Source organism: Rhineura floridana, chromosome 3 (genome assembly GCF_030035675.1).
Source record: "Rhineura floridana isolate rRhiFlo1 chromosome 3, rRhiFlo1.hap2, whole genome shotgun sequence".
Classification (NCBI taxonomy): domain Eukaryota; kingdom Metazoa; phylum Chordata; class Lepidosauria; order Squamata; family Rhineuridae; genus Rhineura; species Rhineura floridana.
The window spans coordinates 128,503,705-128,529,248 of NC_084482.1; the positions used below are offsets into that span (position 1 = coordinate 128,503,705).

At 42.5% G+C, this 25,544-nt stretch overlaps 1 protein-coding gene and 1 pseudogene across 2 annotated transcripts in view; one reads left to right on the plus strand and one right to left on the minus strand.

Moving 5' to 3' along the window:
- CACNA2D2 (calcium voltage-gated channel auxiliary subunit alpha2delta 2) overlaps positions 1-25,544 on the minus strand; it is a 1,044,533-nt gene that overhangs the window by 826,149 nt on the left and 192,840 nt on the right. The gene's annotated exons all lie outside the window — the stretch shown is intronic.
- LOC133382530 (5S ribosomal RNA) lies at positions 1,898-2,012 on the plus strand (annotated as a pseudogene).

Below are 25,544 nucleotides of genomic sequence, written 5' to 3' on the forward strand. Positions count from 1 at the left end.
ACCACTAGCCACTTCAGCAAATGGACACCAAGCCCACATCCTCAGCACTGAACATGAACTGCACATCAGTGTGCCTCAGAAGGATCCCTACTGCAGCCTACTTTAATCACTGTCATTAAATCTGCACAGCTTCATCACATGGTCTCCGATTTGTGAGGCAAAAGTGACCTCACATTGCTGCCTTCCTTGTTCTTTCATGTTGTGTGGTGGTGGTGGGAGGCAGCAACACAGCAGCAGTATTAATAGCCTCCACACTGGGAGAAAGAGAAAAGGGACAGATGCTTCTTCTAGAACAGCCAGTGTGAAAACAAATTTCTGGACCCAAAGCAACTTAAGGTGAATAAGCATTTAGCACCTGAAATTTATTTATTACATTTACCTGATCTAAGTAATTCATAACTAAATGACCTAAGTAATGGGGTTGCCCATTTCATCCTCAGACCACTGTTAGATAAGCTGGAAAAGAGATTTGCTCAGTCATTGAATGAGTGAGCTTTATAGCTGAGCATGATTTGTACCCTATTTTCTCCCATTAAACAATACTGACTATTCCAAATGCATTATAAACTACCTCTCAAAAAAAGTTCGAGCAAATTGACAACACAGCCAATTTCTTTTACCATTCTCTTTTCTATACAAATATTCCTAGTAAATTATCATCATCATCATCAGATGCACATGGCTATCAGATGCACATGGCACTGTATGTAAAATAAAACAATAAAAACAAGTCCTTCCCCCAAAAGGCATACAATCAAAATAAAACAAAGAAAGGGAGGTGAAACAAACAGAAGCCAAAGTGAGGCCTTCAAACACACTTATCTAAGTTATAGAAAATAAAATAAAATAAAAAAACGCAGCTGAAATTCTAAAAGCTTTGGAAAAAAGGAAAGTTTTTGAATAAGACAAAAACTGAAATTGAGGAAGCAGTCTGCAAGTGCTCCAGGAGTCAATTCCAGGAAAATGCAGATGCATTACCTATAGATACACACATACATAGCAATGGGGATTCTTCCACCCACCCAATTTCCAAGATCAGTTCTGTGTGTTGAATGGCTGGGGGGGGGGAAGGCTAGGGTGATAGCGTGAATTAATTGTTTTCATTTTGCAATTTACTGGGCTCTTTATAAGTCACTTATCCATTTCAGTGTTTAATATGCAGCTCTTTCGCTAATTAGAAAATCTCTAATCTTCTCTGGAAAACGTAGAAGCGAGCCTTGCTTGTGTGGAGAAGCAGAATTATATGAGCAGAGTTTTTGTAAATACCCTGTAAAAGGTGATGAACATTAAAGAACCCTTTTATTTTCAAGTGGTATAATATGTTGTCCCATTGCATCCAAACACAAACATGCAACAACATCAGTGGACAAATTCACCTTACTGGATGTGTGCTATACATCATCATCATCATATTTCTTGTCTGCTCAAAATTGATACTACTGACAGATATTAATGCTTATTGTTTAAGTCTTTCACCTTCTCACCACAAATGAGTACATTTTCACCACTACTAAACTTTTCATATCACTCAGAGCCAAACTGCACGTTATGCCAGGAGATCCATCATCAATCCTTCTTGTTGGATGGGGGGGGCATTATGAGAAATGCAGGTATAGGGGACTGTTAATTTCATTGCAGCAGGAATCCTGGGGGAGGGGGAAGAGTGTTTTCCTGTTGCCCACTTTTGCAGTACCTTCCCCCAAGCTGCTTTAACACCACCAGGGGCAAAGAATACAGGAACTCGAGGAATCCCATTATTTCCCCTGCAGGCAAGAAAGCAGCATTCTGGGAACAATTTTGATCACAAAAATGGGGAACAGGTAAAGAGTTAAATATACTTTCCTCCAACCCCACTGCCACAATTAAGTTTACAGTCTCCCTACATTTCCTTTGCTATGCTATAGCCATACTACCCTGAACACCCCCAATCCCGTCTGATCTCAGAAGCTAAGCAGGGTCAGGCCTGGTTAGTTGGATGGGAGACCACCTGGGAATACCAGGTGCTGTAAGCTTAGAGGAAGGCAATGGTAAACCACCTCTGAATACCTTTTACCATGAAAACCCTATGAATATATCCAAAAGATTCATGGACTGCCTTCAAGTCGATCCTAACTTATGGCAACCCTATGAATAGGGTTTTCATGGTAAGCTGTATTACCGTTGCCTTCCTCTGAGGCTGAGAGGCAGTGACTGGCCCAAGGTCACCCAGTGAGCTTCATGGCTGTGTGGGGATTCGAACCCTGATCTCCCAGGGTGTAGTCCAGCACCTTAACATGAACGCATACAACAACAAAACATTTCCTTTAATAAACCACTGGAAGATCAGTCATGGGTTTCCCAATGTCACATGTAATTTGGTCCTCAGCTTGCCCCAAACTGGGATGGCAAGATTATTTGACTCTGAGAAAAGGCAGATGTAGTGCAGCAAAAGAGTAGCATCACGCTGTTCTTCATGTGAAGCCAGGAAAGAGGCACTGATATATTTCAAGCTCTGCTTATGCACAAGGCATCTCAATATTCTCCTAATGTTTGAAGCCAAAGTATTCAAGGCTTCAAATTTGGGTGTGAAGCCAAGGTATTCTTCAGACTGTGGTGAGTCTGAAGAAGTGGTTGGGTGGTAACTCAGTGCTTCTCTTTCACTCTAGCAGTAAAGTTGTGGAGCCACGTGGCTTCCCCTTAGCTTAAAACAGTGCTTAAGAACTCTTTTGAACTCTGACCAGTGCCAGAGCAACATGTTTGTTGCCTAGATCCTGGATTTAGTTGGTGTCTACAGCATGAAGACCCAGGGCCAGCTTGAGCTATTTTGTTGCCCTAGTTAAATGCAAATTGCACATACACCATCTTACTGCATGCTAGACAATACAAAATTGACACACTGAGTTTCATCACCATACTGTTTTCAGTAACATCACTCCTCCTAACTGCAAACTCAGCTTCTGAGTGTCAATAGTAATGTAGCAGAGCAAGGCCACAGAGAATCTTGGGAAGTGTAGCTTGTAGAGCTACAATTTTTAGACTTCCCTGGAAAGAGGGAATGACTGTTAAACCACTCTAGATATTGTAGCTCTTTGAGGAGTATAGGACTCTCATAACAACTCTCAGCACCCTTCACAAATTACACTTCCCATGACTCTTTGGGGGAAGTCATGACTATTTAAAGTGGAATAATAGTGGAATAAATGTGTGGTGTGAATGAGGCCTGGAGCACTGAATGGAAGCACTCCATGCAGCAAGCACAGAACAAATGTCTAAAACTAACAAAGGCATTAACTGTGCTGAGAAGCCTTAGCAGGCCATCAGCAGAAAACTAAACTCAGCAGGATCACAAAGCTACTTCTTATATATTCACAGAGGAAAGGTTTATATATATGCGTATGCTTAAGCCACCTATCACCAATCCTGGGTCTCATCCTTGTCACTCCAAACGCTGTATCACCTGTGAGTACCTCAGGAAGACAGCTACTTTTACAAGCACTAGAACAGGCAGGACATATTAAATCAAACAGAACATCACCTGCAGGTCCTGCAATATAATTTATGTCATTGAATGCAAAAGACTAGGGTGTCATATCCAATACAAAGGAAAAACCACAACTGACCTACGCACACGCTTCAAAAACCACAAATCAGCAATTTTAACAAAAAAAGTGGAGCAACCAGTTGCAAAATATTTCAACACTGAGGGTCACAGCCTGTTGGACTTTTCTATAACAGCCAACAGATCTAGCAGCATTGACTAAAAGGGAGAACTTTTGGATATACTCTCTGGACACATTGCCACCACATGGCCTGAACCTGGAGGACAGTACCAGCATCACTTAGCTTCTGCAAATGAAGCCCCTCTGAGCGTTCCATCCTCAAAGCTCTATAACTGCCACCTTGGTAACAGCATTTGTATGTTAGCAGCTGATGAAGGTGGAAGCTGAAACGTTTTGGTGTTACGGTAAAAACCTCTGTTTTGTTAATCACATTTACATGCACATATTTTTAGGTGTTTAACGGAATCCTTATAGGGATCCAGAGCAAGCCTGGGTGAAGTTCTGTTTGTTGCTTTCAAAACTTTCTTTCTCTCTCTCTATATATGTATGTTGCAATTTAAATAAGATTGTTCACTAAATGACTCTTACTCTGTTTTATCATTGACATTTGTAAGCTACTCTGGAAGCCCTTTTTCACTGAAGAGCAGGCTAAAATGCTTTAAATAAATAAGTCGGAACCATATTTATGCTTTCCTTGCACATCATGGCAGAATATTAAAAATGCACTTCTTAAAAAGTTGACAGCGTAAACATTTCCATTTTAATAATCTTCCATATTTGAACTGACAAACCAATCAGCTTACATTACTCGGAATGGAGGAGGATGTCTGGTGATGGGGGAGCAGGTTTGAAAACTGGAGGTTCAAACAGCAGTGCAAGGCTGCTTACAAAAGAGCTTTCAAACAGCCCTGCACTGCTCTTTGAACCTCCAGTTTTCAAACCTGCTCCCCCATCAGCAGACATCCTCCTCTATTCTGAGTAATGTAAGCTGATTGGTAGGTGGACACTGTTTTTGAGAAATGGTCTCATGGGCCAAATGTTATCCCCAAGTGGGCCAAGATTGGCATGCAGGTTGGAGGTTCCCCACCCCTGATCAAGCTCATCTCTCTGCTGAAAAAGAAGAAAATCAGTGTGTCATGCATTCCAACTGAAAATGCAGGCCCCTTGCCTGCCCATTAGTCTTCTTCTTACACATATGTACTAAAACAATAGAAAACAAAAACAAGAGGGAAAGCAAGTGATCCCACTAGATACTTGAGAGTCTGCTAGCAGGGATGGCTCCCAACTGAGACAGCTAGTCTGACCACCTCTTCTTTGAATTTTGTCAATGTAGACAGACTCTTTCCACAGTTATCCATAATTTAGTAACTTCTAGGCTTTAATCCTGCAATGAGTTATATGGGGGTCTGCCTTTAAAAATCTTCAAAAATTCCACCTGGTTCAAAATACAGGACCAGGCTATTTAATGGGGCCTGCTGGAATAAGCATATTATGCCTATTTTCAACTATTCTCAGTATCTCCCAGTTTTCTAGACACAATTCAAACTGCTGGTTTTTAAGGTCCAAAACAGTCTGGGAAATAGAGTACCTGAAGGACTGCTTTGTCCCATATGAAATTGTCTGACAGCTCATATCTGGATCAGTTTCAATTATTGCAGTCTGAGGATGTGGACAAGCTGCTTGAAGGAGAATGGCTGACTACCTGCCCCCTTGCCCCTCTTAGCTTCTTAGATCTAGCTGTGGGGGGGTGTAACTGGGTGGGTCCAGGGCGTGATCAATGGAGGAAAGAGTACCATCCACCTTGAAGGAGGCGGTGGTGCATCCCCTCCTTAAGAAGAGCTCCCTGGACCCAGAAGTGTTAAATAACTATAGCCCAGTAGCAAATATTCCTTTTTTGGGCAAAATGCTCAAGAAGATAGTGGCAGTCCAACTTCAGGCATGACTGAAGGGGACTGAATATCTGGGTCCAGTTCAGTCTGGCTTTCGGCCCAGTCACGGCACTGAAACTGCTTTGGTCAGTCGAGGACCTATTAAGATGGTCCACCCCAGACGTCTGATGGAATCTAAAGGATTCCTGAATGCGCTGGGAGATATGGAGTTGTCAGAAGGTCACTCGGTTGAAACCCTGGTGGTGGAGTGGAATAGGGAGATTACCAGGGCGGTAGACCAAGTGGCTCCAAAATGCCCTCTCCCCCTGAATAGAACTCAGACAGCACCTTGGTACACACCTCGGTTGCGAGGTCTGAGATAGGAGGTGAGACGACTAGAGCGCCGGTGGCGGAAGTCTCGCGCTGAAGACGATCGGACACTGGTTAGAGTAGCAATAGCGGCCTACCATGTGGCAACAAAGGCAGCAAAGAGGGATTTCTTTGCTGCCTCTATTGCGTCGGCAGAATGTTGTCCCAGGAGGTTGTTCCAAGTGGTCCGAAGCCTGGTCAGTCCAGTTGCGCAGGAACCCATGGAACATTCTAAAGCCTCCTGTGACATATTTGCTAAGCACTTTGCCGATAAAATCGAGCGTCTGAAGTGCACGATTCCGCACGCCGTGGATACAAGTAGTGGGCCAGAATCGGCCAGTTGCATTCCGGTCCGATGGGAGCGGTTTCAGCCTCTTCTCGCTGAGGAAGTGGACAAGGTGTTCTCTACTTTGAAGCCAACCACTTGTCTGCTCGATCCTTGCTCCTCGTGGCTCATTGTGAGCTGCAAGGAGAAGCTGGGTGAAGGGATCAAGGCGGTGGTAAATGCATCCTTGGAAGAGGGTGCAATGCCATCAGCCCTCAAGGAGGCAGTGATACGGCCCAACTTGAAAAAGCCCTCCTTGGATCCCCAAGAGTTATAAAACTTTCGCCCAGTTTCTAATTTACCATTCTTAGGCAAGGTGATAGAGCGAGTGGTGGCTAAACAACTACAGACGCACTTGGATGAAGCGGATTATTTAGATCCATTCCAATCGGGCTTCAGGACTGGACATGGAACTGAAACAGCCTTGGTCGCCCTGGTAGATGATATGAGGAGGGCGTTGGATAGGGGAGAATATACCTTCCTCGTTCTCCTGGATCTCTCAGCGGCTTTTGATACCGTCGACCACAGTATCTTGTTAAGCCGCCTAGAGGGATTGGGGATGGGGGGCACCGTTTTACGGTGGTTCCGTTCCTATCTCTCAGGCAGGTACCAACGGGTAGCATTGGGGGATGAGGTTTCAGACCCTTGGCCTCTCACTTGTGGAGTGCCACAGGGTTCTATCCTCTCCCCCATGCTATTTAACATCTATGTGAAGCCGCTGGGAGCCATCATCAGGAGTTTTGGGCTGCAGTGTCACCAATATGCAGATGACACTCAGCTCTATCTCTCATTTAAGTCCTCACCAGAGGTGGCTGTGGAGACCATGTCCAAGTGCCTGGAGTCCGTTAGTGGATGGATGGGCGAGAACATGCTGAAGCTAAATCCTGATAAGACCGAGGTGTTACTCGTGGGTGATAAGAGAAGGTTGGGAGACATTGACTTGGTGTTTAATGGGGTAAGATTACCCCTGAAGGATCAGGTCTGCAGCCTTGGGGTCATTCTTGACTCCCAGCTGTCCATGGAAGCTCAAGTTTCGGCAGTGAGCCGGGCAGCTTGGTATCAATTACATCTGATACAGAGGCTGCAACCCTACCTTCCTGTACAGCTTCTCCCGCGAGTGATACATGCCCTGGTCTCCTCTCGCTTAGACTATTGTAATGCGCTCTACGTGGGGTTACCCTTGAAGACAGTCCGGAAACTGCAGAATGCGGCGGCACGCTTGATTACGCATAGCCATCGCAGGGAACACATCACTCCGGTGTTGGGAGACCTTCACTGGCTACCAGTGGTTTACCGGGCCCAATTCAAGGTGTTGGTATTGACCTTTAAAACCCTATACGGTTTCGGTCCGGTTTATCTAAAGAACCGCCTCCAGTATCACCAATTGAGCCGCCTTACAAGATCAGCCACGCAGGATCTCCTCTCGGTCCAAAAAACAGCTCGGCTGGTGCGGATCAGAGAGAGGGCGTTCTCAGTAGTGGCTCCCACCCTCTGGAATTCCCTCCCCTACGATCTTCGATATGCCTCCTCCCTGATGAGTTTTCGACGAGCGTTAAAGACCTGGCTCTTCAGGCAGGCCTACAGGAACTCAAGCTAGATTAGTTGTAATGTTTTAACTGATGTCTTGATGTTAGTTTTAATTGATGAATATGGTTATTTATTGTATTGTGTAATGTATTTATTGTATTGTATATTGTACTTGCTGCTGCTGTAAGTCGCCTAGAGTGTCCAAAATTGGACAGATAGGCGACTAACAAATTAAAGTTTATTATTATTATTAAGTCACCCTAGTTGATGACATTTGTTGAGAGAGAGAGAGAGAGAGATGGGGGGGGTGTAACCCTGCTCTTTCTTGAACTCTTGGCAGCTTTTGATACCATTAACCATAGTATCCTTCTGGAGGTTTGGGGGTGGCGGCACTGTATTTCAGTGGTTCTGCTCATACTGCCAGGGATGTTTCCAGAAAGTAGTTATGGGAGGCTTCTGTTCAACTTTCCTGTGGCTTCCTGCAGGGAGTGGTCATCAGGAGATCTGGAGTGAGGTGTCACCAGTATTCAAATGACACCCAGCTCGTTCTCTGTTCCATCTGAATCAGGAGAGGTAAATGAGGTGTTAAGACTGGTGTCTGGAGGCAGTGATGGGCTGCATGTGAGCCAACGAACTGAAACGGAATCCTGAAAAGACTGAGGTGTTATGTGTGCCAGATTCTTGAGTCTACAAAATGAGAAAACTCCCAGTTCTGGATGGGATTGGAAAGAGCAGGTTTGTTGCTTGGGGGTACTCTGGATCCAACATTGGCACTGGAGGCTCAGGTGGCCTCGATGGCTGGGAGTGCCTTTCCCCTTGCTCCAGCTGGTTAGCCAGGTATAGTCCCTTGTGGACAGAGGTGACTTGGTAACAGTTCTCCATGTTCTAGTAACTTCCACATTGGATTATTGCAATATACTCTATGTGAGGCTGCCCTTGAAGATGACCAGAAACTTCAACTGGTCCAAAATGCAGTGGCTAGATTACTGGACTTCCGGGAAGGGTGACTTCGCTTGTGCCTGCTTTTGAGACGGGCTCCCGCCTCAAAAGAAGCTTATTCAGATATAAATCAGTCAGAACATTTTTTATTTTGACTGATGAAATTTCTCCCGGGCAGGGAGAAACGTAGAGATCAACCTCAAAAGCCTGTTTTTGTTGGGAGGACTGGATTTCATTAATTTATGAGAAAAGGTCCAGCCAGCAATGCCGGACGGACTTCCGAACAAGCTCTATCTGATTAATGCGATACGTTTATCTTTTCTTCAAAGAGAAAACAGACTAACAGGCAAGCACCCTTCTTTCTATTATTTTTTTTACTTGGTTTAAATTGTTGCAGCAAAAAGAGATTTGTCAAATGAATCAGCTTTAAAGAACTTCTGGGTGAGCTATAACTCTTCTCTGTTATTCACGAAATTAACAGCTTATCTCTGTTTCTATTGCAAAAAGCTGTCCTGGAAGTGCATTCTAAAGATATAAACAGAACAGGGATTTCTATTCCGAGGAACATTATATTGTCTGGGACTATTCTCTTTTTGGTCTATTTTATTTTGACGAATCTGCTTCTTCACGACGCCACTAACTGTTTTGATGCTGGGAACTAAATTTGTTTTGTATTCTTGAACATAGAGAGATAAGGCAGGCTGCTCTGTTTATACTGTGATGTCATCAAGCCTGGAATATTAACCCAATTGTTGCTGAAATAAGAAGTGGTTCTTCTTTATTTTTGTTTTGTTTTGTTTTCGTGGTTTTAAAAATGGCAATCAAGAAAGTGGCTGAGAATCTGGAAGTAATTATGTTTCAGAAAATAATGGATGAGATTGAGATAACAAAAAAAAACCCTGCGACAGGGCAGTAAGGAGCTGAAAATTGAACTGAGCAAAATGACGCAGGAGCTTAAAGAAATAGGGGATCCTGTGAGAGAGGAGAATGAGATCAGAGATGAGAAAAGAAAAAATAAAGGGAAGATACAAGCCCTGGAGATTGGAACAAATGTGGAATTGGAAAAAGATCTGGAGTTTATGGATATTAGAAATAAAATCTACTGTTTGGAATTTAACGTTATCTCTGAAGAAATTAATGAAGATATTAGAGATAAAGTTATCAATGGCTTGGATAATCTTCTGGACTGGAATGACATGATGGAGCTTGATATAGAGAAAATCTATGGAATTAACTGCAGCCATGTGACAATGGAAAACTCTCAAGAGATGAGCCAGTGCATTTTGTAAAAAAGAAGAACAGAGATATGACTTTACAACAATATTTCAGCAACTTATTCAGAATTGATGGCAAGAAAATATTTGGGATAGAGGAAATTCCCATCAGACTCTTATTATATGACTATGGCTATGACAGCAAGATTATTATGGAATACTGATAGTGGAAGATTGGACACTGAAATTACTAGACTTAACAGGACTATTGAAGATGGAAGATGGAATTAATAGGGATAATGGAATAATGGCTATTGAAATTATTGGACCTAACAGATTTTGATGAGATGGATTAATCGATATGTTTATTTGGACTATGGTTATGACAATAAGATTATTATTATTATTAACGAGATGGATTAATCGACATGTTTATTTGGAGAAAAATTGATAGATATATTTCTTAAAGAATTGAAACCTCTCTTTGACTTTTTGTGGAAAGAATAAAGTAATGTTTATGAGATTTGATGATTAATTAAGATAACTACTGGAGGAAAGTGATTTTATAATATAATTTAAGAGACAGGATTGTTATATATTGTAGACCTATAACTGATTTGATCTGCGACAAATGGGAAGTCAACATTTTATTTTTTTGTTTAATCATTTTTGTTTTGTTTTTTGTCTTTGAATGTTTTATGATTTTGTTTTGTATGTTTTATGAAAATTTGAATAAAAATTATTGTAAAAAAAAACCAAAATGCAGTGGCTAGATTACTGACTGGGGCTGCCTTTAGAACTCGTATGACCCCAGTTCTAAAACAGTTGCATTGGTGGCCAGTTTGTTTCTGGGCCAAACTCAAGGTGGTTACGTTAGTATTTAAAGCCATAAAGGATTTAGGCCGCAAATATCTGAGAGACCATCTCCTTCCCTACAGACCCTCTCAAGTGTTAAGATCAGCAAAGAGGGGCCTTACTGGTAGTTTTGCCATCCTCAGAAGCATGGGGTGGTGGTGGTCTGGGAGAGGACTTTCTCTGTGGCAGTCCGTAAGTTGTGGATTTCCCTCCCGACAGAGATGTGTCTGGTACCTTCACTTCAGTTTTCAGTGAATGCTAATGACGCATCTCTTTACCCTGGCCTTTTGCGCTTGAGATGTGTGTTTTTAGGACCCACCCTATTCCTGTGAACGTAATGTGTTTTAATGGTTTTTAATATTGTATTTTAAAATTCTGTAACCTGCCCTGGGATCTACTGGTGAACAGCAGGCAACAACAACAACAAGAAGTCAACCGCCTCTGAGGTCTTCAGTAGTAAGGCATGTGATTACTGGAGGAAGGGCCTTTGACAGTTGTCCCCAAGTGCATCACTTTAGATTTGCCCCATACTGAATCACACTTGCCATTTTAATGCCCATTCACCCATTTTGGAGAGATCCTTTCAGAAATCCTTTTGTTTTTAGTACCCTGAACAATTTGGTGTCATCAGCAAACTTGGCTACCTCACTCTACATCCCTTATGGGATGTCAATCAAGTGAGTGTCATGGGTTGATGTATGCCAGAAGAGGCAGATCGTGGACTACGGACACTAGCAATGATAGGATGACCTATAGTAAGCTAGTCTTTGTAGTCACTCTTGAGCAGCATGCAGTGCAATCTCCAAGCAAACACCCTGGATTCTTTAGAAACCTCTCAATATGATTCTAAGAAAAAAGAAGTTTTCCTTAAGGGCAAACAGGAGGCTCCTGTCCCCTTGAGGTTCCAATTAACCTGAAGACAACAACAAACATGGAAAGACAGGAAGGAAATTAATTAAAAGACAAAAGGAAATTAATTTTTAATTAATTTGGTATCCAAATCGCACTATGTATTAGTTCCCCTCTATTCAGCACTGGTTAGGCCTCATCTTGAGTACTCCATCTAGTCCTGGTCTCCGCACTTCAAGAAGGTTGCAGACAAACTGGAACGGGTACAGAGGAGGGCAACAAGGATGATCAGAGGACTGGAAACCAAGCCCTATGAGAGAGACTGAAAGAACTGGGCATGTTTAGCCTGGAGTGGAGAAGACTGAGGGAAGATATGATAGCACTCTTCAAATACATGAAAGGTTGTCACACAGAGGAGGGCCGGGATCTCTTCTCGATCGTCCCAGAGTGCAGGACACGGAATAATGGGCTCAAGTTGCAGGAAGCCAGATTTCGACTGGACATCAGGAAAAACTTCCTAACTGTTAGAGCCATATGACAATGGAATCAATTGCCTAGAGAGGTAGTGGGCTCTCTGACACTGGAGGCATTCAAGAGGCAGCTGGACAGCCATCTGTTGAGAATGCTTTGATTTGGATTCCTGCATTGAGCAGGGGGTTCGACTTGATAGCCTTATAGGCCCCTTCCAACTCTACTATTCTATGATTCTATGTTTTCAGCCACAAATTGGAGAAACCCATCTTAGGAAGTATAGGTGAGTGCCATGGGCCAATCAAAATAAAGTTTTTACTTACTATATTTGGAACATAGGCAATAGGGATTTTCCACATGAGCAGCAGACACAGAAGACTTAAGTGGGGCATTGGCAGTCCAAATAAAATTTCCACCTCGCCAGGGCTAGTTAATGACATTTATTTATTTATCATTTGATTTATATCCCATCCTTCCTCCCAGCAGGATCCCAGGACAGCAGTGAGACGTGTACTTGTGTTAGCAGTTGGCAAATGATCAAGTACATAATTAGGTATTAGCATCTACCCAGAGATCTTGCGTCTCTCAATACCATGATGACATGCTCCTTTTAGTGAAGACAACCCCTCTATACAAGCACAACCAAGGAAGCGACCCTTGGCAAAGACTTTACTGATGGCACAGTCACCTGTAGAGCAAAGCTAAAGGTTTGAGAAGTTCCAGGGATGTGCAGAGTGCTAGATGAATTCAGCACCTTCATAACAAGGTGCATTTGTGTGAAGACTACACTAAGGCTCACCAGCAGAGTGCCTGCAGGCACCCAGGCACCCATGAAGGCCTTCCTTGGTGCAGACTCTGTACTTGCATTTTTTTAAAAAAGTCTCTAGTCCTCCTAGAGAGTTAAGAAACAAAATGTGTAAGTACCCTTCTGAGCAATTTATATGAAATGAGCCTGCCGGCCTTCTCCCACCTGCTAGTGTTTTTAGCCAATGAGTGAAGTCAGAGCTGTGATTAGTAAGTGAGTTGTTTGGACACCAGGCAGTAGGAATCCCTGGGGTCCTAAAGAGCTGCTTTCCCCCCTCCCTTTAGTGTACTTTCCCTGCTTCTTATCTTCTATTAGTCCTTAGAATCTCTGTAGTTTGCCCTTCCTTGTTCCTTAGCAACCAGGATGCATATTTCCTGTGATGAGTTTGTCCGGTGTTCCCTAGAAGTTATTTCTGCAAGTACTACTACACAATAAGTGTAAGTGGGTTGATATGAAAGAATCCTTCCTCTCCCCAAAAGGCAAATGTGAAGACTTTGCAGAGGTTTAGGCATGTCTCCTGCTGTTCAGGAGCTGAAGACCAGGCACTCATTAACAATTCAGTGAATAGTTTACTTACAGTACAATTGTATACATGTCTACCCAGAAGTAAGTCTCTTTGTCTTTAATAGGGCAGCGTAGGGTTTGGTTTAGGATTTGCAGTTGTGGAAAAACTGGGTTCTTGTGCCCTTAATAGCTTCATAGTAGGCAGAAATTCAACAATTTATGCCTTTTTTTAAGAAAGGAAAATACAATTATTAGGTAAGCTTCACCATTACTGTATTGTGTAATTTTGCATTATGCTATGCCCCCCCATGGCAGCCATTTTGTGACTGGCACCCACAGCACTCTCTCAAAATTCAGAATGTGCCCACTGATACAAAAAGGTTGGTGGTCCCTGGGTTACTCTTGCAGGGACATGTTAGCACTTTTACTAAAAGTGAAACATCTGAACTCTCCATCTCTCCATGCGGGCAAGTTTCTTCCAAATTAAATACATTGGAGGAGGGCAATTAGGAGCACACCAATAGCAGAGGGGTGCAAAATTCTGTGTGTGCAGGGTGGGGGTGGGGATCTCCTATGAGAAAATCTATGCAGAGCACAGAAAGAAGAAAGTACACTTCCAGGGAAAGTGAATAAATCTAATACATTTAAAATATGGAAGGTAGAGAAGTAAGCTGATGCAGCTGCTAGTCAGTACCTCCCTATGTAGCAGGGATTCACTACTCGTTTGGAAGAAGAGAAAAATCTGGCCAACCTGAAGGTCAGTTGTTCATTGTCCCAGACAGAACAGTGTCCAGGCAGCATGATTCATTGTCAGCTTCTACAGAAGGAATCACATTAAGCAGGTAGTATGATAAGATCACAGGGTATTAGGGACAATGTTACATGGTCTCTTGTTCAAAGACAATCTGACAGAACTTGGTGCAGGAAAAAAGTTCACACTGGCATTCTTTGTACATATAAAGCATGGTACAGAGAAACAGCAAAAAAAACCAAGGTCAGGGAAGCAGCAGACTCCTCTAGTTCTGTAAAGAGTGGTTTACATGTTATCTTCTTAATGAAGGAATGTGTGGAATAAGTTTTGTGCTGTCTATTTCTCTGTAGTCTCAGCTCTCTGAAATTCTCTCCTATAAAAGCCCACGTTTACTGATATCCAGAAAGCTATATCTATTTATTTCAGTTGAACTTAACATTAACATTGCACCTTAACACTGATGTTCTTAAAAAATGATAATGTCGTTCATTGTAATTGGTTAAATCCATTATGTGCAGAGCTTGGAAGTAATTCATTAGGCAAAATGAATTATTTGTAAAAAAAAAAAAAATTGTGGAATAAGTGGGTAATTTCAGGGCCAGCACCAAAAAGGGGCCAGATTGGGCCCTGGCCAAGGGCCCCTGGGTCCCAAGGGCCCCCCCTTAGGGTGGGTTGGTAGTGCTCCTTTCCGTGGTCCGAGGCAGCTCCCGTCCCTGCCATGGATTGCAGAGAGGGAACTCCCAGACACCCCACCTACCTCTCCCTTGATGTAAATGTTGGCTGTGCTGCAAGCACAAGCCTGCCATCAACCAAGATGGCAGCCGAGGTTTCCCTAAGGGGCTGATTCCCCTTCTGTTATCTTGGTTGATGGCAGGAATGTGTGCGCATAGCACACATGCATGCCATCAACCAAGATGGCGGCGGAGGCATCAGTCACTTAGGGAAGCCTTGGGTGCCATCCTGATTGATGGCAGGCTTGCGCCTGCAGAGCAACCATCTTTTACGTCAAAGGAGAGGTAGGTGGGGCCTGCACAGCAGTAGGGGGGTGTCTGGGAGCTCCCTCTCCATAATCCATGGCAGGGGTGGGAGACGACGCTGCTGTGGATCGGAGAAGGTAGGTAGGTGTGGCATGCATGCGGGTGCCAGGGCCCAGGGCAGGCTGGTGTCCAAGGGCCCCAGCATGCCAGGTGCCGGCCCTGGGTAATTTCATTACATTTTGATTGTATTAGGAGTAATTTCATTACTTTTGAGCTGTAATTGAAATGTTTCCAGTATTACTTTGGGGCGTTACTGGGGGGGAACGGGAAATGGGGGCGGAGAAAAAATGGTTAAAAATGGGGGGCAGTGGTGAAGAATGGAGTGGAGGGAGAAAGGATCTGGAGGGCAAGGAGGCAGCGGCAGAGTGGACATGAAGAACTGTGGAGGTGAGAGATGACTCGTGTGTGTGCATGTGTGTGTGTGCGTGCGTACTCTCCCTGGCTACTTTGCTGCATTTGCAGTGTTTTAACTTTTTTTGCACTTCAAGGGAAAATGTTTGCTTTGTGGCAAGGCAGGGTCCAGGAGGTGGCTGAGTGAGAGAGACTATGCTTGCTGGCTGGGGGGGGGGGTTGCATGTGGTTTGGCACCCAAAGCTCTGATCGGTGGCCTCTGCCTCCCTCCCCTCTCTTACCAGTGGAGAGATGAGAGACCATCACTGCTAGCTAGCCGCCCAGAAATAGCAGGGCTGCTGAGAGAGCAAGGAGCAGAACCAAAAGCCTTCTCAAGGCCATTGCTTCGGGGTGAGTGAAGGGCAGGCAGAAGTTGCAGCAGGAAGCAGCCAGGGTCCTAAAGAGCTGCTGCTTCCAGTTTTCTTTCCAGCACTTCCTTTCTTCTTAACAACCAGGATGCATCTTCATCTTCTGAGGAACATATTCCCTGGAAGCTCTTTTGCGCAAATTTAAAAAATCCCCCTCTCCATGGCAAATACAAAGAGTTCCAAACACTTGTTAAAACTTATTCTATAGTTAACTTACACTACAACATATACAAGTCGACTCAGAAGTAACTCTTTGTGTTTAATGGTGCTTACTCCCAGGTAAATCAAATTGGGTATAGGGTTGCACTAATTAGGCAAGATAAAGACTGGTTGAAGCCTTGATGCTGTACTAATTTGCAGGGGGCAGGAGGAGAGAAAAAATATGACACTTTATAGTACAAAGATGCATCAATCTGGTTAAGGCAAGTAAAATTTGATGCCTATTATACAAGTACTAACCTGCAATCCAATACATGTCTATTCAGAATAGGGTTGCCAGGTTTGGGACCTGAGACTGATCCTGTATCTTTAGGAGAAGAGAAAGTCAGCCAAGTGCAGGTGTTCTTGCAATACGGTAATGGGAAAAACCACAAGGTGGAATTCTCCCTTCCCCCTGCACAACTTTTAAAGATACAGAAGACCTCTTGGTTGCCAGACCGGTAGTTTTGTAGTTCAAAAAAATAACTTTCCCAAGCTCTGGCTCTAACCCTGCCCTTTCAGGATTATAGCCAATAAGTGAAGGCAGGGTTGTGATTTGTTGACCCAGGAAGTGCCTACACTTAATTGCAAAAGTCAGGAAATGTTGGCTTTGAAATCTTCAGTTTGAGTAAGTAATAATATAGTTAAAAAATTTTTTTTCTCTTGTGTGCAAGAGTCAGACCCTAGGCTGTTGGAGAGGGCAGTGCTTTGAAAACCTTGGCAATATGAAAGTAATTAATCCAATACTTTTCTGGGAGTAAAGCAATGCTAATCCCATGTTCCTGGAGTAAACCCCATTTTATTCATTAGGATTTACTTTTGAATAGGCATGGTTAGGATTGTGTTGTAAATTAATGGGACTTTTGAGTAAGCATAACAAAGAATTGTGTTTGTGTTGTAAATCTTTCCCTCCCTCTCCAATCCTATTTTTAAAGCAATTAGGCAGGGCTTACCTAGGTATCACATTTTTTATTATGTAGGAAACTAATACTGATTTTTTTAAAAAATGTTCTGCAACGACTGACTGGTTCGACAATAAATTATTATATGGGGTGTATATTTACAAATGTGTGTGAGTGCATGGAGTCTTTCCAACAATCCTGTGAGGTAGGGTTGGTGATTGGAAAACAAGGCAGCTCACAATGAGAAAAAAATCCCTTTAAAAACCAATAACCATAAAACAAGTATAAACAGTTGCAAAACAGCTTAAAGTGGCATGATTCTGAATTTTGGGTTGAGTGAATGAAGTTTATTTATTTATTTTTATTTATTATTTGATTTATATCCTGCCCTTCCTCTCAGTAGGAGCCCAGGGCGGCAAACAAAAGCACTAAAAACACTTTAAAAATCATAAAAACAGACTTTAAAATATATTAAAACAAAACATCTTTAAAAACATTTTTAAAAGCTGTGACTCCAAAATTTATTAATGTATTTTATTTACAACAGTTATATACTGCTTTATTGTAAAAAAAAAATCTCAAAGTGGTTTACAGAAAGAATTAAAACAATAAAATTATTGGCAAAAACAGTTAAAGACGTGTACTGAAAAAATTCAAATTAATAAAATCAACAATGAGTTAAAAACAGATTTAAAAACACAATAGCTTCTACATGCATGGATAGGCTTGCCTAAACAAAAATGATTTTAGCAGGTGCTGAAAAGAGGCGTCTGCCTAATGTCAATAGGCAAGGAGTTCCAAAGTGTAGGTGCTGCCACTTCATTGTTGTTGTTATGTGCCTTCAAGTCAATTTTGACTTACGGCGACCCTATGAATCAGCGACCTCCAAGAGCATCTGTCATGAACCACCCTGTTCAGATCTTGTAAGTTCAGGTCTGTGGCTTTCTTTATGGAATCACTCCATCTCTTGTTTGGTCTTCCTCTTTTTCTACTCCCTTCTGTTTTTCTGTATTGTCTTTTCTAGTGAATCATGTCTTCTCATTATGTGTCCAAAATATGGTTGGACACATAGCATGACTCTGAACAAAGTCAGAGGAAGGCAATGGTAAACCACCTCTGAATACCTCTTACCACAAAAACCGTATTAACAGAGTATCCAAAATGCTGCCACTTTACAGGACTGATTTCTTACAAGAGCAGAACAAGTACTATGTGGCACCCATAACATGGAAAGCACAGCTTGAACTTGGCCTGGTAGCAAATCAGCAACCAATGCAGATTTCAGAGCAGAGGTATTATGTGCTGATAGGATCTCACTCATGTCAGCAATCATGCCGCAGCATTCTGAATTAACTGACTGGCTGCAAGGATTTTTTTAGTTTTGGTTTTCGGTTATGAATCCTGACTGGTTGTGGGAAGCTAAGTTGTCTGCCTTACCCATAGGAATCTTGTTGTGTTTGGTATAAGAACATAAGAACATAAGAAGAGCCTGCTGGATCAGGCCAGTGGCCCATCTAGTCCAGCATCCTGTTCTCACAGTGGCCAACCAGGTGCCTGGGGGAAGCCCGCAAGCAGGACCCGAGTGCAAGAACACTCTCCCCTCCTGAGGTTTCCAGCAACTGGTTTTCAGAAGCATGCTGCCTCTGACTAGGGTGGCACAGCACAGCCATCACGGCTAGTAGCCATTGATAGCCCTGTCCTCCATGAATTTGTCTAATCTTCTTTTAAAGCCATCCAAGCTGGTGGCCATTACTGCATCTTGTGGGAGCAAATTCCATAGTTTAACTGTGCGCTGAGTAAAGAAGTACTTCCTTTTGTCTGTCCTGAATCTTCCAACATTCAGCTTCTTTGAATGTCCACGAGTTCTAGTATTATGAGAGAGGGAGAAGAACTTTTCTCTATCCACTTTCTCAATGCCATGCATAATTTTATACACTTCTATCATGTCTCCTCTGACCCGCCTTTTCTCTAAACTAAAAAGCCCCAAATGCTGCAACCTTTCCTCGTAAGGGAGTCGCTCCATCCCCTTGATCATTCTGGTTGCCCTCTTCTGAACCTTTTCCAATTCTAGAATATCCTTTTTGAGATGAGGCGACCAGAACTGTACACAGTATTCCAAATGCGGCCGCACCATAGATTTATACAACGGCATTATGATATCGGCTGTTTTATTTTCAATACCTTTCCTAATTATCGCTAGCATGGAATTTGCCTTTTTCACAGCTGCCGCACACTGGGTCAACATTTTCATCGTGCTGTCCACTACAACCCCGAGGTCTCTCTCCTGGTCGGTCACCGCCAGTTCAGACCCCATGAGCGTATATGTGAAATTAAGATTTTTTGCTCCAATATGCATAATTTTACACTTCTTTATATTGAATTGCATTTGCCATTTTTCTGCCCATTCACTCAGTTTGGAGAGGTCTTTTTGGAGCTCTTCGCAATCCCTTTTTGTTTTAACAACCCTGAACAATTTAGTGTCGTCAGCAAACTTGGCCACTTCACTGCTCACTCCTAATTCTAGGTCATTAATGAACAAGTTGAAAAGTACAGGTCCCAATACCGATCCTTGAGGGACTCCACTTTCTACAGCCCTCCATTGGGAGAACTGTCCGTTTATTCCTACTCTCTGCTTTCTGCTTCTTAACCAATTTCTTATCCACAAGAGGACCTCTCCTCTTATTCCATGACTGCTAAGCTTCCTCAGAAGTCTTTGGTGAGGTACCTTGTCAAACGCTTTTTGAAAGTCTAAGTACACTATGTCCACTGGATCACCTCTATCTATATGTTTGTTGACACTCTCAAAGAATTCTAATAGGTTACTGAGACAGGACTTTCCCTTGCAGAAGCCATGCTGGCTCTGCTTCAGCAAGGCTTGTTCTTCTATGTGCTTAGTTAATCTAGCTTTAATCATACTTTCTACCAGTTTTCCAGGGACAGAAGTTAAGCTAACTGGCCTGTAATTTCCGGGATCCCCTCTGGATCCCTTTTTGAAGATTGGCGTTACATTTGCCACTTTCCAGTCCTCAGGCACGGAGGAGGACCCGAGGGACAAGTTACATATTTTAGTTAGCAGATCAGCAATTTCACATTTGAGTTCTTTGAGAACTCTCGGGTGGATGCCATCCGGGCCCGGTGATTTGTCAGTTTTTATATTGTCCATTAAGCCTAGAACTTCCTCTCTCATTACCACTATTTGTCTCAGTTCCTCAGAATCCCTTCCTGCAAATGTTAGTTCAGGTTCAGGGATCTGCCCTATATCTTCCACTGTGAAGACAGATGCAAAGAATTCATTTAGCTTCTCTGCAATCTCCTTATCGTTCTTTAGTACACCTTTGACTCCCTTATCATCCAAGGGTCCAATTGCCTCCCTAGATGGTCTCCTGCTTTGAATGTATTTATAGAATATTTTGTTGTTGGTTTTTATGTTCTTAGCAATGTGCTCCTCAAATTCTTTTTTAGCATCCCTTATTGTCTTCTTGCATTTCTTTTGCCAGAGTTTGTGTTCTTTTTCATTTTCTTCATTCGGACAAGACTTCCATTTTCTGAAGGAAGACTTTTTGCCTCTAAGAGCTTCCTTGACTTTGCTCGTTAACCATGCTGGCATCTTCTTGGCCCTGGCGGTACCTTTTCTGATCTGCGGTATGCACTCCAGTTGAGCTTCTAATATAGTGGTATGGTATTGCATTTAGGAAAGCATCGCTGTATTTTGTTTTTCATCTTTTGTTTGCATTTCATTTACCTTTAACCTCACTCCCTTACATCCATAGAAGCAACAGCAGTGGTAGCATGCACGCAGCTCAACCCCCTAAAACCCATTGATGATGCACCTTGTTGGTTTCATGGCAGTTTGTTTCTTGCCCAATTGTGGTAAAAGAGAATTCACATATTTGAAAGTGTGGCTGCAGTTGTTGTTTCCAAGCTGCTGCCTGTGAAGGTAGACCAAGCCATGTGTGTTTTCTCTCTGTCAATTATTACTCACTGGAATTGGGTTGGCTGTCAAAGTGAGTTTATAGCAGCCCACAGGGTAGACAGAAAGAGTAGAGAATCTTCTTACTCTTACTCATCTCTCAGACCTCTTTCTGAAGTGAAGGGTCAAATCTGTAAAGAAGTTTGGAGCAGCCACATTAAAAGATAAGAGCAAGGCATTCCAGGCAGGGGGTTGCCAACCCTGCTTGGATATGGAAGTCTTTGCAGAGGATCCCTAGTCAAGCTTTACCAACAGCACAATCCAAACTATATCTACTCAGAAGTAAGTCCTGTTGAGTTCTATGGGGCTTAGTCCCTTAGTAAGTGTGTTTAGAACTGCAGCCTTCAGGTGCATCCACCTTTACTCCCGAATGCTCCCATCTAACATCTCCACAACACTAGGCTCCTTTCTTCCTACAGTGGCCTTCTGACTGGCCTGGCCTGGCGGCACTTAAACCCTTCTTGCCAAAAGCAAGTAGGCTAGATGAAATGTTCCCTACCCAGGCTCCATCTTTTAGCTAAGATTTCTAGCTTGATTTCCAATTAGATTTTTTTTTAATTGTATGCTCCAAGCAACTGTGATTGATGCTTAATGTATCATGCTTAATGACATCACTCGGGCCCGCCCCATGACATCACTCGGGCCCGCCCCATGACATCACTCGGGCCCGCCCCATGACATCACTCGGGCCCGCCCCTAAAATATCATTCTGACCCAACAACCCTAGTTGCGATACATACATGAACATAAGAGCCTCTTGGATTCAACCAGTGGCCCATCTAGTCCAGCATCCTGTTCTCACAGTGGCCAACCAGATGCCCTAAAGGGAAGTCCACGAGCAGGACCTGAATGCATGAGCAGCATTCTCCTCACTTGTATTCCCAGTAAGTGATATGCAGAAGCATACTGCCTCTGACAGTGGAAGTAGAACATAGCCATCACTGTTAGGTGCCGCTGATAGCTTTATCCTCCATGAATTTGTCTAATCCTCTTTTAAAGCCATCCAAATTGGTGCCCATCACTGCTTCTTGTGGTAGTAAATTCCACAGTTTCACTATATGCTGGGCAAGACCACATTTTAATTGCAGGAGAAGGGATAACGTTTATGCTGGTGGATTATTTTTGATATGTGCATTTTCTGTTTACCTAAGATATGTCTCTTAATTTCTACCAGTGACAGTTCAATTGTGCATACATGTCTACCCAATGAGTTCAATGGGACTTACTCCCAGGTAAGTATGCACAGGATTAAGTTACCTCTAAATTGTACTGCTGACAAAAAAATTACAAAGGCAACTAGTAAAGTACTAAAGTTTGCATTTTTCTTTGATGATAAGGGGATTGCCATATTAATAAAAATGTGTTTTAGTTGGGGGGTGCTACATTGTTTTTTACAGCACAACATAGGCATGCCTTCAAGCACTGCAATAGAACACCTGTTCAGTACTGGTGGCAACGTAATGACTCTAAAAAGACATTCCTTGTCTGCTGTGCTCTTTGGTTGGTTGGTTGGTTGAGTTTATTTATATGCCGCTTTTCTACAGCAAGATGTGCCCAAAGTGGCTTACAACAAACATTCAAAATATCTATCATTGGGGTAGGGGCGAGAAATCAGTTTATGATGAGACTCTTTGAACAAATGTATTGTAAAAGCCACATTTAAAATATAAAAATTGATTTCGAGTTAGAAAAGTATACGTGTGTTGGGGTATCATTGCTGAGGTGGGCGGTGGATGTGAGATTCTGTTATGCCATTCTGTTAATCATACAGGGGAAACATTTATTCTGTTACTCGTGTGTGTGTGTGTGTGTGTGTGTGTGAGTGAGTGAGTGAGTGAGTGAGTGAGTGAGTGAGTGAGTGAGTGAGTGAGTGAGTGAGTGAGTGAGTGAGTGAGTGAGTGAGTGAGTGAGTGAGTGAGTGAGTGAGTGAGTGAGTGAGTGAGTGAGTGAGTGAGTGAGTGAGTGAGTGAGTGAGTGAGTGAGTGAGTGAGAGAGAGAGAGAGAGAGAGAGAGAGAGAGAGAGAGAGAGAGAGAGAGAGAGAGAGAGAGAGAGAGAGAGAGAGAGAATGTTGTTTTAGGCTACTTAGATGTGCAGCAGCCAAGGCCAGCACCTTGTCGGCACTCCATTTTTAAAAAAGTAACTTAAATGTAATTGTAGCGATTACTTTTCAGTAACAGTAAAGTAATCAGTTACTTTCAGAGCAATTATAATTGTAATGGTAATTTATTACTTTTTGAGGCCATGTAATAGTAATTGTAATTTATTACTTTTAAAAAGTAATCTTCCAAGCTCTGATTGTGTTTTAAATTATAATTCTGAACATTAACATATTTATGTTAAATATGTTGTTTACAGTACGTCTGTGTTGGATTTTACTTGTTGTAGCATTAATGTAGATGTGGAGAGCAATTCCAGTTACTCAGTGATCTGCATGCTGAAGGGAAAAATGAAGATTCTGTTCTGTAAGGAGAAATACATTAACAAAACCAGAGGCCACAACATAGTGCTCAAGGGGGAAGTTATCTGGAAAGGAGATTGTGTTCCTATTTATCTGCTCAAGGAAGACCACACCTTACACTTACATCTGTTTATGGACAGAAGTGAATAGTGAGAGACTTACTTTTTACATTTTTAAAATATATGTTCCTAAATTGGGCTGTTGCAATGGGCTCTGTCTGGGGCTGTCCTTTGAGACAGTTTGGATGCTGCAACTAGTGTAGAATACAGCAGCAGGACTCAGAAATTCCCTCATACTGCTGGACAGACTACAATGTAGCATGAGGTTCATCTTGTCTGGTAGCAGCTTTATATATTGTTATAGAATTGAGGGTTGTGATGGATGATTTCTTTGGATCCCCTTTCCAACCTCTGATTGGGAATCTGATGATGGAGCAGAGAAATCTGTTCCACTAGTCAGACTAGTTCCATTCATAAGTAAATCATGCCGGCCAGTGTCTTTGTTTGCTGGGTGGACAGAAACTGCATATGTAAGAATGTAGTCAAGAGCAGTCCTGTTGACATAAGAACAAATGGCCAGGGATGCTCCTTGAGGAGAGTGATCCCCCCCAAAAAAGAAAAGGAAGTAGTTTGTGTGTGTGTGTTAGTGTTAGTCTAGATGAAACTAGATGTTCTGTGTCTGAACCGAAAGCTATGGAGCTTGGGAAGCAAGATCTGTTGGACTGCTCATATTGAGAACCCCTCCATCTTACTCTTAGGTTGTATACATGTGTATATAAACCATATATCCTATAAGACACCACAGTCTCTGCTGATTTTCTTTCTAAGGAAACCAAACCCTGGGTAAGCACAGTAACCCCTGGAAGTCTCACACCACTGAGAGATTGGGGCACATGCAACAATATATATATATTGCAGGGAATCCCTTATATAAAAAGGAACTTAGCCAGTAAGGGAAACCCCGCCACACACCAATCTATCACAACTGTGCACGCTGGTTATCTCTACTTATGCTCTTACTTGTATATTTCTAAATAAATTGAACATTACAAGAACACAAGTCTCCTGTGCTCTCCCTTCCAAAGGAAACCAAACCCAAACTGTACTGCATCTGGAACCTCTCACTTCTCTGGGAAGTGAGGAATGTGTAGCAATGTTTAAGTAGGGGGTCTATTATCCCCTCTGTGCTCTGACATGAAATGCTAGTAAAGCACAGATCAGGTGCAAGGATCTGAGGCCTAATCCAAGGGGAGAGCACACTGCATAGGATCACTGCACTAGCAGAAAATTACTATGCAGTTTAGATATGCCATTTTAAAAGGGGGATTTCAAACGGATGGGGAAGGGACAAGTAGGGGTATCACATCCTATAGAACATCTCCCAATCTCCTATAAATCAGAACCAAGATGTTTAATAAGGAGGTTGTATTTGTTTTTAGAGGCGTAAATTAGACAACTTAAGTGTAACGTAGAACCAGGCTTCCTGGGTTTCTTTTATGCGTTATCATTTCTTCATAGGCTACATTTTGGATTCTTCATATAGACAATCCCAAGATGGTAATGATTCACCATAGCAGATTTACCATCTGCAGGTAATGCTGGTTAGCATCACAAGAAGATCTCTGCAGAAGCCTAGGACATCATTTTCTGCAGGTTTTCTAACATCTGCCATGAACATATGTTAACTTAGAATTTCTAAAGAAAGGGAACTAAGGTGACAAAAACAACAACTGTTGCTTAGTAATTTTAAGCAAATGCCATATTTCACACAAGGGTAGCCAGATGTGGCTGGTGGACAAATGATCCCCCAGATAAACCAGTCCTGATTGGTTAGTACATCAGTATAAAAGCTCCAGCCTAGAGAAGAAATCCAACATCAAAAATGGCAGCAAGCACTGCTTTCATAGAGAAAGAACATACCAGGAAACAAGGCAGTACCTTTTATTAGTCTGATTATCCATAATGGGCTAAGGGTTTGCTTTGAAAGGAGCAATATGGTTAAGTACCTATAAAGAATCTATATTTGGGGGAAACACTAATGGCTAAAAGTTATAACAAGAATCAATATAGACTAAATAGCTAAAGATTTCTATTATCTCCCCACCACTGCCCCTTCATATCTCTTGAAAAAAGCCTGAGAGACTGCCTTGCACACAGGTGCCATCATAAACCTTCTTAGCCAAACTGCCCTAATTCATTATAGCT